The 18,245-nt window shown below is 36.5% G+C and overlaps 1 protein-coding gene across 1 annotated transcript in view; it reads left to right on the top strand.

Annotated features, from left to right (window-relative positions):
• The window catches only part of LOC149807218 (scavenger receptor cysteine-rich domain-containing protein DMBT1-like), a 163,644-nt gene that overhangs the window by 91,870 nt on the left and 53,529 nt on the right, over nt 1-18,245 (top strand). The gene's annotated exons all lie outside the window — the stretch shown is intronic.

Here is an 18,245-nt window from a genome sequence, read left to right as displayed (position 1 = left end):
TTAATTAAATATTTATTTAATAGTTAATAATAATGGTTAATCCAGCACTTGCTGTCAATAAATGCAAATGGCTCCCCCAGGGATCAAAAGTACAATGTGGTAAAAACTGCTACGGTGAGTTTTGCGGGGTACATAATTGCACATCGAAACAGGGATGTAAGGACGGCCCTCAACCCTGTCTTGGATGCGGCAAGGGCGTCCGAGGAAAAATTAGAATTTGTATCGGTTGTGGAAGTCCACAGTATCGATCGGCAATAGAATATCTCCGACGAAAGAATAAACCAGTACCAACCCCAAAAGAGTTTTTAAAATCAACGATGGGGAAAGTATCAAATTCCTATAAAAATAAGTACTGACATTGGTTGTGTCCATCGCGGTAGCATTCTCCAGCAGGGGGGGAAATGACATCGACGCGGTCGTCGCTGTGTTTACCGGACGCTGACGACGCTGGGATCGGCGCGCAGAACCAGATGACGTCACCGTCGTGTAGGATGGACCGTCGTCGTTTTTTTTTTACCGGCGCTGACTACACCGGATCCGCTGAGTGCAGAAGTATTAATTAAGCAAAATGACGATTGGACAAAATGTCGGATTCGCCCCCCCTGCTGCTCTTCTTGTTGATTTTTCTCCGGTTAACACAATAGGTACACTACTCGAATTTAATCGAGCACAATGCGGCTCAAATAATGTGGCAACAGTAACATACGAGGGGGGAGAGAGCAGTTGATATCACTGATCAATAGCAGAAGGATCTTTTACATCAGCAGGTAGTCGAAGACAAACAATTTACTCCTTCTCACCTAATGTACCTACCTGGTTCACGTCTGCACATTCAACCAAGACAAACGATCTACTACCCAATAAACATTGAGGAAAATATCACTAGTATCATATTGACACCAACTGATCGATCAGGCAGAGAGATTGGCCTTAACAACGAGCAAGTAACGTACTATCTGCACTTGAGAAAAGCTGATTAATTTTGTGATCAGCAATAAAATAATGAGAAACAGAATGATCTACAAGAGAAAAATAATAGGTTGTTTTGGCGGAAATATCTTTATAAATTTTATTGAAGCAATACCATGTATAGCCCGTAAAGTTGCACAATTCGCATTTGACTCATCAAAGGCGTTTGCTATGGTACAGCATCTGCATTTGGAACAAAGGGTCAACCAGCTGTTGCTGCGCAACCAATTGCTGTTCCAATTCCAATGAAAACAGCAACAAAGATCAGGGAGGCCGTCAACGAAGTTGCTCCAAGCAATGAAATATCTGCAGCCATGATAAAAACAACAACAATAGTGTTGTTCCCACAAGGCGAAGACACTACGAAAGCTGAAACAAACAACAACATCGTCAGTAATTGATAGACGAGCACCTAGATTTTAACGTGTTAATTTTGTCCGGTTAATAAAATAGACGTCGACAAGAGATCACCTAGACTTCAATAAAATTGATGATTTTGATGATTTAACAACACAGTTTGAGTATATTGAGTATCTCGATGAGAACACAAGTGACCCTAATCAAACTGGAATAAGAAAAATCAACACAGCTGATGACGGTAATTTTCTGTTGCCTAACAAAGCTTTTCTCGAAGTTAGAGGAGTAATAAGGCAAGCTGATGGGAACCCTAATGCTGCTGAAACAGTTGTTACACTACAGAACAATGGTTGGTCTATTTTCAAAAGCGTTCAATATCGAATCTACAATAGGGTAGTCGAAGACATCAGTAACAATCTGCCCATAGCCAGTACAGTATTAAACTTTAGCGATTATTACTATAGATCAGCAGCAAATAACATGTTTTGGTACGAGGACACTAACACTGGAGAAGCTCAAGCTGATGATATTGTGCCTGTTCGTGGTTTACTCGTTTCGGCCGGTGGTAATCCAACTGATCTAGTGATTGTGAGAAATTATTTGAACAATTTTCATCTGCAAGTTGGTGTTGCTATACCAGTAGCTGTTCCGCCAGCTTCTGCAACTGAGGCTGAAGTTAGAGCAACGTTAACAAGACTCTGCAATTTGCTCAGAATCACTCCACCAGGTGCTGACGCTGCTGGTACAGCAATGTTTGGACAAGCTAAATGAGATAATATTCTTCCGCATAAGAAAAAATGTCTTGTACAATGATGGTTTTGCTAGGAGAAGAGCATTAATTGATGGTGGTGCTACTATCATAATGTTTCTTTCATTGTCATCCATCTTTGTTTTTTGTCATGATGGTAATACAGCATTTAGGGGAGTCAAACACACTTTGATTCTTGATAGAGTCGCACCAAATGATTACATGCACAAAGCAGCAGCTGTTGCCAACGGTGAGTTTGAGACAAAACGATTATCTCTCTGGTTGCCCAAGCTAATTCCATCAATAACAAAACAATCTGAGCTAACGTCCATTCTCGAATCATTCACTCGAAATATCTACTTTGTACAAAACAAGGTCTTATACGAACATATGCCACTGACAACAACGCACAACTGGAGAATAACAATAGTTTCAGATGATCATTTACCACGTCACGTTTTCATTGTCTTCAGACCAGGACGTGGAGCAAATACACAAGAGGAAAATAAGATGACATTTCAAAACTTTAATCTGATCAAAATTTAAGCATCAATCAACTCACAGAAATACCCAGACAAAGAACTCGAATGTGATTTTACACCAGCAGCACTAAATGTCTCGAGAGCTTACACAATGTTTCTTGAGTCGATGTAGAAGTATCAGGACTTTGGTGATGGAGCGCAAATATCATTAAATGAATTCGAAACAATTAAGCCTGTTTTCATTTTGATGTTAGTAAACACAGCGAGAGGTTATCTGGACCAAGTGACATATAAATCAATTTCACTTTAGCCGCTAACCCAGCTGCCCCTTTGGTGCTTATGCACTTATTACATCAGACAGATACATCGATCTTGAGTCACGCAGTAGCAAGATGTTAATAAAAACATAATATGCAGAGTCAGCTAATACTTCTGTGTATTCAATAAAATAAATGTCAACAAGAGACTACCTAGACTTCAGCAAAAATAGATGATTTTCATGAGTCAACAACACAGTTTGAGTACATTGAGTATCTCGACGACAACACAAACGATCATAATCGATCAAACTCTATTGTCCGTTTTAATGCTGTTCAGGTGATCAATTACATAACCATCTGGTAGTACACCGTTAAATGTTTCATAGATAAATGGAAACAATACAACTGTATGATGAGTTAATAGACGACAACAACACAAACAATCATAATCGACAACACAAACGATCATAATCAAGCTGGTGAGAGAACGGTAAATACTCGAGATTGGCGATATTTATCTGTTGCCACACAAAGCGTTTCTCGAGGTAAGAGGAAAAATCAGACAACCAGCTTTACCACCAGCCGTACCAGCGCCAGGTGATTATCCTGCTTGAACAGTGGTAACATTGCAGAACAATGGTTGGTGCCTCTTCAAAAGTGCACCTTATCAAATTGCAGTCAGACAATTGAGGATACTTCCGAGTACTTACCAATATTAAAATTGAGTTCATTTAGTGATGATTATTCTAAATCGGCACAACTATCATGTTTTGATTCAAAGACACAGGAAATGGTGGTGCTGTTATTATTAAGTTTACTACGAATCATGTCCTGTATGTGCCTGGGGCTAATGCAGGAGTTGATCTTGTCACGGTAACAAACTTTCTTCGTGAAAATAATAATCGTCTTGGCATTATTGCACCAGACGTTGGGGCATTTGATGTTGCAGTTAGTTGTTGTTGTTGTTGTAGGGTTTAACGCCATTTTTCAGCACACGATAGGCTATACATGGCGGCCAGTATTAATGGTGGAGGAAGAACCCAGGAAATCCCCGGAAAGAACCACCGACCCACATGTTGCAGTTAGAGCATCACTAATAGAATTTTGCAGTGCTCTCAGTATAAAACTGCCTGGTGGAGATGATGATCGTGCTGCAATGCTGGTTAAAGTAAACGAGATAATCCCAATCTTGAGAATAAGATCAAGCTTATACAGTGAGGGATTTGCGAGGAGAAGGGCGTTTACTGATGGTGTTGCGACTATAGCAATGCTGCTACCACTCACATCTATCTTTGGTTTTTGTCCTGATGTTAGCAGGGTGTTTAGAGGCGAGAAACACACTTTGATTCTCAAAAGAGCTGAACTGGCACATTACATGCACAGAGCAGCTGGCGAATTTGTAATAACACACTTATCACTCTGGAAAAAAGCTGCGTGGAGTAAAAGGTTTTATTGGTGTGTTTAGCAAAGACCAATTACCGAAACGAAGGCAACCTGGTTCATGTTGTGTCATTAATACACAAGATTACAAAGATGGAATTGGTACACATTTTGTTGCACTGTACAATAGCAACTACTTTGATTCATTCGGACTACCAACAAGCGGTCGAATAAAAGATTATGCAGACGACACAATCAACTACTCATCAAACCAACTACAACCAATAGGAACAGAAGCTTGCGGTTACTACTGTCTTAGCTATCAGACACATAAGGAAAAACAAAATGTTTATTGGTTTCATAACCCAATTTGATCCTGCACCATCAATCAACAATGATAGTGTTGCAATTTTATATAAAATGTGAATATACAATGTTGACGTTTTGTTTAAAGCGCAAGAAGCCGACAGAAAACGTTAACCCTTAAGAGATATTAAGGAAAACCAAAAGAAAAATGATACAGAGCACATGTGACGATTGTGGTAAAAGGAAAAGTGTCTTCCTTAAGAAAGAACTATCTGTAGCACCAGCAGATACAGCAAGAGGACATGTGATGTTAAAACAGTAATAATACTAATAAAAGAATGGATTATAATCGTTCAATCGCTGGATCTTGACTAGCACAATACAGAAATCACTTTGAGATAATACTATCAAGGATCTTCTCGTACTCGAGAAATATTGGCTTACATTTCACTGGTCTACCAAGATTGATTGACTCAATTTTTCTGTGATCAGTGATTATGTTTTTTTGGTGCATCATAATAAAGATTTTTTGAGACGATGTAGTCAAATTTTATGTCTTTCATGCGACTCAGTATCGTAATGTTCATAAAGATACGTATGACTATTGAAATACTTTTCTCGTTTTGGGTTAAATCAAATTTTAAAACTTTTTTCAACGTGATACTTCGCTTCATATTTATTCTTTGTCTTATGACGAATAGGTTGATCATGTTCAGCTCTGGAACGCAAACTGGTTCATCATCAGGAGCTGGTGATGGTTGTGTTGTGACAGATGTTTTAATTAATTGATCTCTCATCTTGTGTAGATTACTGAGGAAGCTTGAGAGAGACATCTGGTATATAAATGAACTTGATTATAATTTGATTGAAATTTTTGGATATTGGTTAACTTTTTACACAGTCAGTTAATAACTAACCTGAATTTATGCACATACCAAAGTATTTGCCTGCAGCTAACATTGAAGTAAATTTAATCTTCTTACCGTTTTCTAAATTTATTGATAGGACAGGTTTTGGTATTCTGTTCTTTTTCTATAGGATTCCGCTTAAAAAATTAGCCTGTTGTATCACGGTCTCGAGGTTAAAAACTATATTGTCCATTTTAATGCTGTTCAGGTGATCAGTTACATAACCATCCGGTATTACCCCGTTAAATGTTTCGTAGATAAATGGAAATAATACAACTGCGTGATGAGGTTAATAGACGACAACAACAAAAAATAAGCAAAATTGAAAACGAGATTTAAAAAAAAAAGTGTCAAATTGAGGGATATTACTCGAAGACAAATTGTTGCTCGAGAAACTTAATCAGCTTTTGTTGGATTCGATAAATCATTTGAGTTTAATAACGAAAAAATACTAGATGATGACTTTGATGACCATGATCTACTGACTCTGATAAGACCGATTGTTGACACTGAAGTTAAAAACCTAGGTGGTATAACATTGATTGTTGGTACCAATGCCTTGATGAAGAGACAAGTTGGTGAAGGTAATTGATCCGTGGATGAACACAAAATCAATTTCGAGTTATCCAAACAACAATGTTGCTAAAATAGCTGATCAGTTGTACCGGGAGATCATTAACAAAGTTGAAGCTTATCAACAAAGTGGGTCCACTTGGACATTCGTGAAATTCAACAAGATAACATTCCACACAGGAAAGACAGCACCATTGAGAGGATCGTCTTACGTCAAATTACCCCAATTCATCCACAAAAAACCAATATCGTGTATGAATATAAAAAACAACGATGACTATTGCTTCCTGTAGTGTGTTCTTGCTCATCTTTATTCAACTGACTTCCACAATCCATAACGTGTTAGCAAGTAGAGACAACACATTAACAAGGTAAATATCAATTGACAACAATTTCCGCTTACTGAGCGAGATATACCGAAATTTGAAAAGTTGAATCCTGATATCGCACGCAACGTCTTTGGTGTTGAGGAGAAATCTGACTCAGAAAGAAAATTTGTTATTTATCCTCGATTGATCAATAAAAACGCTATGATAAAACGATAAATATATTGTTGTACAATAACCACTACGTTCTCATAAAAAATTTTCTCTAGATTAGTCAGCATGCAGTACACAAAACACAATGAAACCAAATTCTTCTGTTTCAAGTGTCTGCAGGGATTTCAGTAGAGTGAGATGTTGGACAAGCACAATAAAAGCTTATGTTTGTCGTGAAGTGCAAGTAATATCAATGCTAAAGAAAGAAAAGGCTTTCGTTGAGTTCTCGAATAATAATAGAAACCAGTAGTACCATTTGTAATCTACACCGATTTCAAGGCGGTACTTGCGACAGTAGAAGCACCGTTGAATGATCCTAGTAAATCTTTTACTACAACTATTCAAAACCATTGCTGCTTATAAACTAGTCTGTTCCGTTGACCAAAACAAAAAATCGGAAAAAAATAAAGTTGTATCGTGGACCTGATCCAGCACAATGGTCATTAAAAACTCTGCTTAGTAAGCTTAATGAGATAAAAAGTAGTGAGCCTGCTAAAATGATAAAAGTTAACTAGAAAACAAGTGACTGATTTCAAGACAGCGGTTAACTTCTACATTTGTGAAAAGCCGCTTGGTGATGACAAAGAAAGAGATCACTGTCACATAACAGGTCAGTATCGTGATGCAGCACATGATAAGTCGAATCTACATTTCAAGTTGCCCAGCTTCATTCCAGTCGTCTTTTATAACCTTAGAGGATATGATAGTCACATGATTGTTAAAGCACTAGGCGATGAAGAAATAATAAAGTTGATGGGCAAGAGCAAGATAACTGCAATACCGAACAATTTTGAGAAATATATATAGTTCAATATTGGTGGACTTAGATTAATTGATTCATTTCAGCTCATGGCGAGCTCATTTGAAAGTCTATTTAAGTCATGTGATATCTTTGTTAATCTTGAGGAGCACTTTGGTGCGTCATCAGATGATCTTAAACAAAAGGGAATCTGGTCGTACGAGTACGTCGATACCTGGTCTCGATTCTATGAAACTGGGTTAACATCGAGGGAAAGTTTTTACTCAAAATTATCGATTGAGAATATCACAGACGAGGAGTATGAGTTTGCCAAGTGATTTTCGAACCAGTTTCGGGTTAGAGATCTTGGTGAGTATCACGATTTGTACTTGACTACTGATGTTTTACTGTTGGCTGATGTGATTGTAAATTTCAGAGTAGTTTGTCAAAAGTACTCCCAGCTAGATCCTGCGTGGTATATTTCATCACCTGGACTCAGATTTGACGCGTGTCCCAAGATGAGCAAAATAAAATTGGATTTGTTCACTGAACCCGACAGTTTCATGTTCATTGAGTGTGGAATAGGAGTGGTATCAGTGTTATCACAAAGAAGATGGCTGAAGCGAACAACAAATATTTACCAAAATACGATAATCACATGCCCATCAAACTAAATCATCAATCCTGATTCAAACAATCTTTATGGTACGCAATGAACCAGATTCTACCGACTGGGGATTTTAGTTGGTTGAGAGGCAATGAGTATGAGAAAGAAACAAAAATAATGTGGTAAATTATAATATCGGTTACTTCGTTGTAGTTGATCTTGATTGTCCTGAGAACCTTCATGATCTTCATTAAGATATTCTATTTGAGCAGAAACATTGTTGGTCACCGACGATATGTTGAGTGAGGAACAAAGAGCAATGAAAGTTAAACTAGGTCTTGGTGTAAGCAAAGTGAAGAAACTAATACAGAATTTGATGAACAAGATAAATTAAGTCATACATCACGCGGCGTTGAGTCAAGCTCTTGAACATGGGTTAATCGGGAGAAAAGTACACATAGCAATCAAATTCAGACAAGAGCGGTAGATGGAACTGTCTACCAATTTTAATACAGATCCGAGAAAGTTAGCCAAGGCAAATTTTGAAAAAGATTTCTTCAAGCTGATGAACAAAGCAGCTTTTGGCAAGACAATGGAAAATATCAGAAAACGAGTTAACATTGAGATAGTGAATAACGTTGAACGAAGAATCAAACTAGTGTCTAGCGATTCGTTTGTGAGCATGAAAATATTACGAGAGAACCTAGTCGCAATACAACGTAAAAAGACGAGTTTAGTTCTTGATAAAAAAAATCTATGTTGGTGTTGCTGTTCTTGATCTCTCAACTATGCTCATGTACGATTTTCACTACAATATAATGAACAAGAAATATGGTGATCATGCACAAGTAAAGGTAATGTTGAAAACTTCACTATGACAGCCATCAGATCAGATCATCATAAGATAAAGACCAGAATGCTAAACAAAAAAGGATTATCATTGTTTGACGACAAACGATACTGCTCCGACGCAGTTCACACACTATCTTATGGCCATTACAAAATTTTGTGGAGTACTTAAGATAAATGTCAGATGCGCACAAGCTCATGGAGCAAGTTTTAAAAGTGGTTGAATCAAGAAACAAAATTTTTCTCACAAACCACAAACAGTAAACTGATGCTGCTTGAAAAAGGCATGATAAATGTTTTGGATGAAAACGAAAAAGCTAGTGCAAGAGCTGGATGAGAGATTAATAGAGATGAAGGAACATATTAATAGATTAACTGAGATGATTAATGTATTGAAGTTATCACAAACGTCAACCAAAAACGATAGGAGAGTTCTCCCTCACCACAAAAAAAAACAATTGTGCCACGATCAGTCGACAAATAGAATCGCCATAGTAGTAATGAAAAAGGAGAGTTCCACCTAACCGTATCGGCCAAGTTTGTAATCAGATTAGTTTTAATGATAGTGTTCAGTGATAGATTTGCTGGTTTATTAAACGAAATGTAACAAAATATTTTTTGTTTTCTAAATCAGTGCAGGAGTATAACAATTGATTTGTACTTGTTTTGAGATTGTATCAGTACGACATCACAAAATAAGTACAAAATAAAAAAGAAAGAGGACCAAAATTTATATTGGGCTGAGGGGGTGAGGTAGAACTGTTTTTTTTTTTTTCATTTCTACTACTACATCTTGCATATGCCCAAAGAAATCAAATATCATGTAAAACCATGTTAAAATCATAATGATTAAGTATGATAATCCATGAGCCATGACACAGACCCTTGTGTATGCAAAAAAGTATTAAAAAAATCATAGCTAAAACAAACAAAACATTAAACAAGAAAAGAAAATATTTCATAGTGGAGAGTAGAATTAAAATATGCAAAAGGAAATGTGGATATTTTCCTTTGTGCGACCAATATAGGCCATGGCTTTAGACAATGTGCTGTAAATGTTAGTAAATCATATGGCATATGGCAATAGTAGTTTTACATATATTTAAGAATCTAGTATTAATTAAATATACTGAAAGTCTAGTTAGTAAATAAATCAGATTTTACCGCGGTAACAGCCAATAGCTGCATGATTTTTTTCTCAACGGCAATGAACCCTACTTGACAAAAGTAATTATTCAGAACATTCGTAAATTTGGATATGTAAAGGTTGAGCTTTACATGTTTGAAGAGGACAGAGAGAAGGTTGAATACAATGAATATCACCACAGACCAAGATCTGCAGACATAAGGAATACATGTGAAATCGATAACAATGGTCTACAATATTTTAGAAGTAGTATGCTTCAGAGATAAAATGTGCTATTTATTATGGATTTTGATGTACTATTTCTTATGGATTTTGATGTGCTGAAATATGACAATTAAAACAACTATTTGGCTAATGTTTCCAAGATATTTCAGCTTTTACATTTTACGTCTATTTTTATTGGCAAAACACTCTTGGCTTGTCTCTTGTCCAGCAATAGTCTGCAAACATTTCTGAGCTCTATTTTCCCTGATAGAGTCTCTCCGTTTTTGCAATGTCCAGATGAAATCGCCCGCCGTGCTCGTCGCTCACTGCTCCGCAATTCGGTGGAAAAAAATCTAGATGCGAGAGCAAAACATGTATCTTTAGTGACATGTTGCAACCAAGGCTTTTGTAAGCCTAGAGGAGGTTTTCCACCATCTCCCTGTAGTTGCCTGCCTTTTTATTTCAGAGAACATTTGTTACAACTAACTGGAAAACTTTCCATGCTGTCTTTTCCTTGCCACGCAGTGCACGGTCAAATGCATCATCTCGAAGAAGTTCACGAATCTGATGACCAACAATGACACCTTCCTTTATCTTAGCCTCCCGTATCCTTTCGAAATATTCCACGGAGGTACTTGAAAGCTGTTTCTGTTTTGTCCATGGTTTGACAAAAAATTTCATCAGACCCAACTTAATGTGCGAGGATGGTGACACAATCTTCCTTGATTCAACGAGTGGTGGATGCTGAAAACTTTTCCTCCCATGCTCCTATGACTGTCTCAGTGGCCAATCTCTATTGATGTAGTGGGAATCTCTCGCACGAGTATCCCATTCTCAGAGAAAACAACAGTACTTTGTGTATCCAGTGTGCAGACCAAGCAAGAGAGCAAGAACCTTCATATCGCCACAAAGATGTCACTGATGGTGGTAATAGCTTATGCACCTCAAAAGATGTTTTATGTTTTCATAGGTTTCCTTCATATAGACTGCATGACCAACTGGAATTGATGGCAAAACATTGCCATTATGCAGCAAAACAGATTTAAGACTCATGTTCGATGAATTAATGAACAGTCTCCACTCATCTGGATAATGAACGGTGCTGAGGGCTGCAATCACAATATTGATGTTGTTGCAGGCTTCAAGATCACCTTACATGAAGAAGAATGGGACAAGATCCTTTTGACGGTCACGGAACTTGGAAACTCTAACATCACCTGCCAGGAGATTCCACTGCTGTAGTCTGGAGCTCAACAGCTCTGCCTTAATCTTTCAAAGTTCCAAATCCCTGACAATGTCATTAATTTCTCCTTGTGTTATGAGGTGTGGTTCAAAGGAGGATGGGAGAAAATATGGGTCATGTGGTATTGATAGTTCAGGACTAGACGTTTCATCCTCTTCTTCTTCCTTGACTGACTCAGGTGAGAATGATTTCTGGTGCATCAGGAACTGGCAGTCCTTCTTTGTTGGGTACTAGGCGTATAGCTCATGGAATATTTGGATGATGCACAATCCCATTTTTCTTCTTTGACACACCTTTCCCAACTGGAGGCACCATGCAGAAGTAGCAATTGCTGATATGATGTGTTGGCTCTCTCTAAATGATTGGCACAGCAAAAGGCATATATTTTCTTTTCCTGTTCATGCAATGGCGCAAATTTGTTGCACAAGTGTTGCAGCATATGTGTGGGGCACACCTCTTGTCCTGATCTCCAATTTTGCAGCCAAAATAATGGTGATAGGCTTTCTTTAGCATAATGTTTATACTGCGCTTTTGGAATGCAAACGTCACTTCACCACAAACATAGCAGAAGTGATCTGCATTGTTCACATAAGTACGAGGCATCTCTGCTCACTTTGGCTATACAAAAATGTGTCCCTTTGCAAAATCAAGCACTGACAAATAAGAGAGCACGATACTGTACGATTTCTAGAGCTTATATGGGGCAATTTGTTAAGCTGAGTGATGTAAGCTTAATTATGATTGCATCACTCATGACTTCTAGGAATAACATGATTCAATTCATATCATGTATGACGCAATACTAGTTTCAGATTTTGTCATTAATTGTTTTGCCTATAAAGCATATACTATCCAAACCCAGTCATAGATTTATTCATAGATCCAGTCAAAGTATTTTAGTCATTTCTGGTGTAAATAGAGATCTCTTCCCTGTATAGCTCACTTATCCTCCGCCATTCCCATGTCAAGGGTCATACATACTGATCCAGTATCATATCTTTAAAACTAGAGCCAATCAACAATTTTAAGCATCCTTTTCGTTCTCAGTGACCCAGAATTAGTAAATTGACTGCATCTATTTCAAAAGTATTTTGGCTGCAGACCAGTGCAATGACTGAACGTTTGTTGGATATTTCAGAAAACATTTTTGACAGGAATTAAGCAAGAGTACAAGATGAATCTTTTAAAATACGATTAAATATATAACTATGCATACAGAGAGGTATCAATATTTAGCACCAAAATAAAAAGGTTCGCATAAATGTGAAAAACCTCAAATTTGACCATTGACCCGATTGGATAGATTTGGAAAGACCAAATCGAGTAAAAGACTTTATCAAAGCTTTTACTATTATTTTAGATTTTATAGTCCTCAAAGGAATTGCCTCAGGAAACGTTGTTGAAGCACACAAAATGGTCAACAGATATTGGTTACCTGACTTAGTCTTTTGTAAAGGACCAACACAATCTACCATAATTCTACTAAATAGTTCGTCAAAGGCAGGAATAGGTTGTAGATGAGCCTTGGGATTTTTCTGATTTCGTTTTCCTACTATTTGACGGGTATGACAAGATATGCAGTATTTACCATCATCACTTCTGATTTTTGGCCAATAGAAGTGAGTTAAGATTTTGTGATAAGTTTTACTGATCCCTGAATGACCAGCCAAAGACGTTTCATGGGCCAGACTAAGTATTTCCTGTCTGTAAGGTTTCGGAACTACAATTTGATAGTTCACTGACCATTCGTCATCAGCAGGTACCTCGGGAAGTCTCCATTTCCTCATAAGAATTCCATTTTTAGTGAAATAACAGACAGGAACTTCAGTAGCTTCAGTTTCAGTAATGGCCTTTTGAAACAAGCAGGAGATCTCAGGATCTTTTTCCTGTTCGACGACAAGTGATTGTCGTTTATCACTCTGATTATAATAAAGAGAATGAGTAGTTAAAAGAAGATCACTGTAATCAATACTTTCTGATTGATCCAAAGAAGGAGTAAAAGTGACCTCATCAAAAGCTTGACCAATACACGTGTCAGCTAAAGGAATGCTTTCCTTGTCTACAGCATTCTCAAGAGCTTTCTTTGCCATAACTCTGGTAACTGCAATAGCTGGAAATAAATCAGGGAATTATTTTTCAATTTGATCGACTTTCTGATCCAAGCAAGGCTTGTCAGTTACAAGTGGATGAACCACAACCTTATATCCAGCTAGGTCGTTGCCTAGTAATAAGTGAATGCCCTCAACGGGTAAAACTAAGACTGTTCGGACTGCCACTGGTCCTGTGTCTAAGTCGGATGACAAATTTACACAATGGAGAGGAACATTGACAAAGCCGCACTCTACTTCCTGAATAAGAACACTCTCATTAGAAGAAGACTTCTCAGAAAACTGCAAAGTACCTGACAATAAAATAAGAAGTTCCTGTGTCCCTTAAAATTTTAATAGGAATAGAATTGGCCGAATCACCTAAGAGTGATATAGAACCCTTCGATATAAAAGATTCATAAATCTCCATTATACAATCAGACTGGGGTTTATTAGACCCAACAAATGTATTGCTTTCAATACATGACCGTGACCTTGACCTCTTAGAAATAAGAGCATTTGGAATAGGTCTCTCTTATTCTGATGCCTATTTTTCAATTTGTAGCAATCAGAAATAACGTGTCCTTTTTTACAATAGGTACACGCATGAAGAGACAAGAATCTTGAATCAAGCTTCTCTGAAATTTTATTTTTAGATGTTGTGCCAGTTTGCGTTTGCGAAGGATTTGTATTAGGCTGAAATACTTTTCTGCCAGAAGAATGCTGAGTAGAAATCTTATTTACAAAGGAAATTTATGAGTTAAAGAATACTCATGAGCAGTTTGAGCAGCATTTTCCAAGGTTTCAATCTGATGCTCTTCAAGATAAGACTTAATGTCACTTTGGACACAGTTTTAGAAATCTTCAAGCAATATAAGTTGTTTAAGACTTTCATAATCTTGTTCAACTTTCTTGGCTAAGCACCATCTATCAAATAACTGCTCTTTTTCTCTAGCAAATTCGACATGAGTTTGTTCAGCTTCTTTTCTATAGTTTCTGAATTTTTGCCGATACACTTCATGTACTAAATCATAACCCCTTAAGATGCATTGTTTGACCGTATCATAGTCACCACTTTGTTGAACTGACAGTGAACGATAAATATCACTAGCTTTACCAGTGATTACACATTGTAATAACTGAGTCCAATGCTCCCTTGGCCATTTCGAATTTTCAGCAACTTTTTCAAAATAAGGAAAATATTTGTCTGTTTATTTTTCTCTGAAAGGGGGCGATAGTCCAATATTCTTTGCGAGATCAAAACTTAAATTTGGATGTAAAGTATGAATGTGCTTTTCACTTGCCAGTTCCATTTCTTTCATTCTACATTGATATTCCCTCTCTTGCTTCTCTTTCTCTAACTGTAAATGCATTTGTTCTTTTTGTAACTGCATTTGTCTTTCTTTCTCTCTTTCTTCCTTATCTAACTGCATTTGCATCTGTTTTCTCTCTCTCTCTCTCTCTCTCTCTCTCTCCTCTTTCTCATCTTGTAACTGCATTTCTTTTTCTTGTAACTGCATTTGCATCTCTCTCCCTTTCTCTCTTTCGTCTTTCTGTAGTTCCAGGTTCCTTAACTCCAATTCCATCTTGTATTTTAATTCTAATTCCTTCACTTTTGTGTCAAAGTCTACTTTTGTGTCAGAGTCTGATACAGATTTACTGATCGAAACCAAAGCACTTTTATCCAAAACATTCTTTTCGACCAAGTACTGATCCAAACATTTTTCTTATTTCCTGTTTCGTTAAGGAAGCTTTCACCTCAGAAAGATCGTGTTTTCTGACAAGTTGAATCAATTCATCTTTTTTGAAAAGATCTAACTCTTCCTGGGTAGGATTTGAAAGAAAGATTTTCACTTTTGATGACATTTTAGAATTTGCTTGCCGATTTCACTAAGATTTCAAAAACTTGGGGAATTGAAATTTCAAAAAACAAAGTTCTCTGAAATATTCTATCCAAAATTCAAAATTATCCCGGACAAGCCTCCAATTTATACATAAAAATATATTGATCGCTCAAAAACGATGTGACGTAACACGTATACCATCAACAAAAACGTTTTATTCGAATCTGGATGAATGTAATATATCAAATAACAATTACCAGCGTGTACACGATTCCCCTGTCACACTTCAAACTGTGTACACTAAGTTAGCTTCATTTATATTGGCACTGAGATTTTCTTCATCTCCGAATTTTGCGTGTTTTCGAGATCAGCCACTCTGTAATGGTATATCTCAGATCCTGAAAATGGATACAGTAGACAGTGATATGTTAGTATCACTGAAAGTCAAATTGTATATTACAATTTTATCTTACAATATAAACTGTACAGCTTCAGAGCCTGTGTCATTTAACTTGAAAGGATCATCAGCTCCATATAATATGATTGTGCTTTTCACGAGTATTCTACCCAAATGGTTTATCACTGCATCGTACGCCGATCCTTTATCCGTCATGTCAAACGACAGGAAAGGAAAATACCAGGTACAGTGAAGATATTCGGAGTTTATATTAAATGTACTGACTTGTAATGCTTGCTCATGTTTAATGTTGTTGGTTATGTAAGTGGCACAGTGATTAGCTTCATTCAAACATTTAACTCCTTGGGGTATCTTTTCCTGCTTGCTTTGCGTTATATAATGATCTCACGTCGACATATTCGCTATTTGAGTGGTAAAAACTGTAAACAAAATATAGGCTAACCCCATCACTATTGCAATTGCAAATCTATTCATATTTAACATGTTGGTAAAAGTCATTCATTTTCGGTGTCTACATCATCACTTTGAGAGACGTAAACAGAGTAAAAGTATCGTCCAGGTTCTTTAAGTACTGAGCGATCAAAACTTGTTCTCTCAACCTTTCATGTAGTCAAGGGACTTAGCTCTGTTTCATTGAAGTCTGCGGTTTATTTGTAGTAATCATCAAAACTTTTCTTGTAATTAGTTCCTCATATAATCCATGGTGATCAAATGTCTTGAACAAATAACTGGTACTGGTAAACTAATTATTCTCCAGTTATAATTGCTGCTGGTGCCATTTGTTGCATTTAAGAGTCGCACGTTTTTTCTGTGTACCATTTATGTGCGATGTTTCTAAATGAAGTTTTATTTTACCCTGGTCTTGTGAACAGTGCAAATTTGCATGATGTGCATGTTTTAATACCTTAATTTTGTAATTTACTACTTGGATAACATATGGCACTTTCTAGAAACTCGTGCTGATTGATACTTCTATATATGTATGTATTGAGTTTCCGGCATTAACATTGATGGAATGTGTTTTCTGTTGGTTCCCGATTACGAATCGATTCATCCTCAAGTCCATTCCATTTCATGAGCACAGACATTTTTTCTATTAGCCTCTTCAAAATCTTTTGAACATTATACATGTCATTCTGTTTATCGTATAGTAATACCTCTCGTTCAAAGTATGTACTCAATGTCCTCTCTATTAAAGTCTTCAAGTTTTCGAATTGCCAGTTTGCCAAGTATATTTTGCCTGATTTTAAATGTAGTCCTTCGCAAATAAATGTTTTGTTCACAATTTTAATTTTTTTGAGTTTCATATTTTATCTATTGTCACGTAGCCAAATACTTTGATCTATATTTTGTATCTGTGTTTTTCTTCGCTTGCTTCAGCCAGAATCATTTCTATTCCTGAGTGTTACGCCTTATTGAATTAGTTTTGCTAGAAAGTCGACCCATTTTTATTTAGTTTTGAGTTCAATAATTCAATATTAGAGACTTTAGAATTATGTTCAACGATCCCTTCTTTTTTTATTTGTTCCGGTAGTTTGAAAAGTACTTAAATCTGTGTTTGCTTGTCCAACAAATCGTTGCCTCTTTTCTAGTAAACCTTTTACCTTCATTTAGAGGTATCTTTTTAGACCTTCGTTGTTTGGAGAAATTTGTGAAATTGTCGTGTATTTCCCTTTACGTTTTACTTTCTGAGGTCATACTTGTTTTGAGGAAAACACATCTATCACAGTCAAGACGTATTTGTATGTTTCATATGATAGCATATCAATAATCTCTGCTTGCTTACCGGTCAGTAATATAGACTCTTGTGTATGGAGAGCTTTTATCGCATGTTTGTCTAAATATTTAATAGTTCGGTTAGCCATTCTTTCAATTTAAGATTTGTTTCAGATTATTACATCTAATTTTATCCCAAAATAATTGAAGTTTGTATGAACGACTGCATCTTCGGGATCATTGCATTCAATAATGTTAATTACCAGCAATTTAAAATGAGATATAAAGATCTCTAAAGATTACTTTAAGCTTTTCAGATTGTCTGCTGTCGTGATAACAAGCTGAAATAATATCCGTCTACAGCTTTTTCTATCAACAATTTGCAATATTCGTTCACAACTAACGTTGACCAACCACAATTCAATGCTATCAAAAACTGTAAACAAATAAGTATTGTCTTTTGATGCAGAGATTAATTATTTTAATTTTAACTCAATAAATATTTCTATCACTCTCTGAAGATTACGTAATTTATCATGCATGATTCATCTTGTGCAATGAATACAATTGTTTTATATGATTTTGAAGTTCAACAATTTTAATATTTTATCGTTTCCATGTAATTTAGTATTGAGATTTAATATTGCATTACAATGGTAGTATTTCAGTAGTTATTAATAATAGAGACCTAAAAAATATCACTCAAAATCCTATGGTTAGGAATGTGATCCAGCTAAGACTGTGTGTATTTCTGTTTTCTTTGTACTCCAGTAGGTGTCCACTAGCACGGAGTCTAGGAATATGTGAGTGTTTCATGCTACGATAAGGAAAGTGGTCTTGCAATGATTTTAGGGAGAGGTTAATTTGTT

The sequence above is a fragment of the Sinohyriopsis cumingii genome, chromosome 1, assembly GCF_028554795.1.
Source record: "Sinohyriopsis cumingii isolate HCF-2022 chromosome 1, ASM2855479v2, whole genome shotgun sequence".
In the NCBI taxonomy this organism is placed as follows: domain Eukaryota; kingdom Metazoa; phylum Mollusca; class Bivalvia; order Unionida; family Unionidae; genus Sinohyriopsis; species Sinohyriopsis cumingii.
Note: the sequence above shows the minus strand (reverse complement) of the source record. Positions and strands in the feature narration are given on the sequence as shown.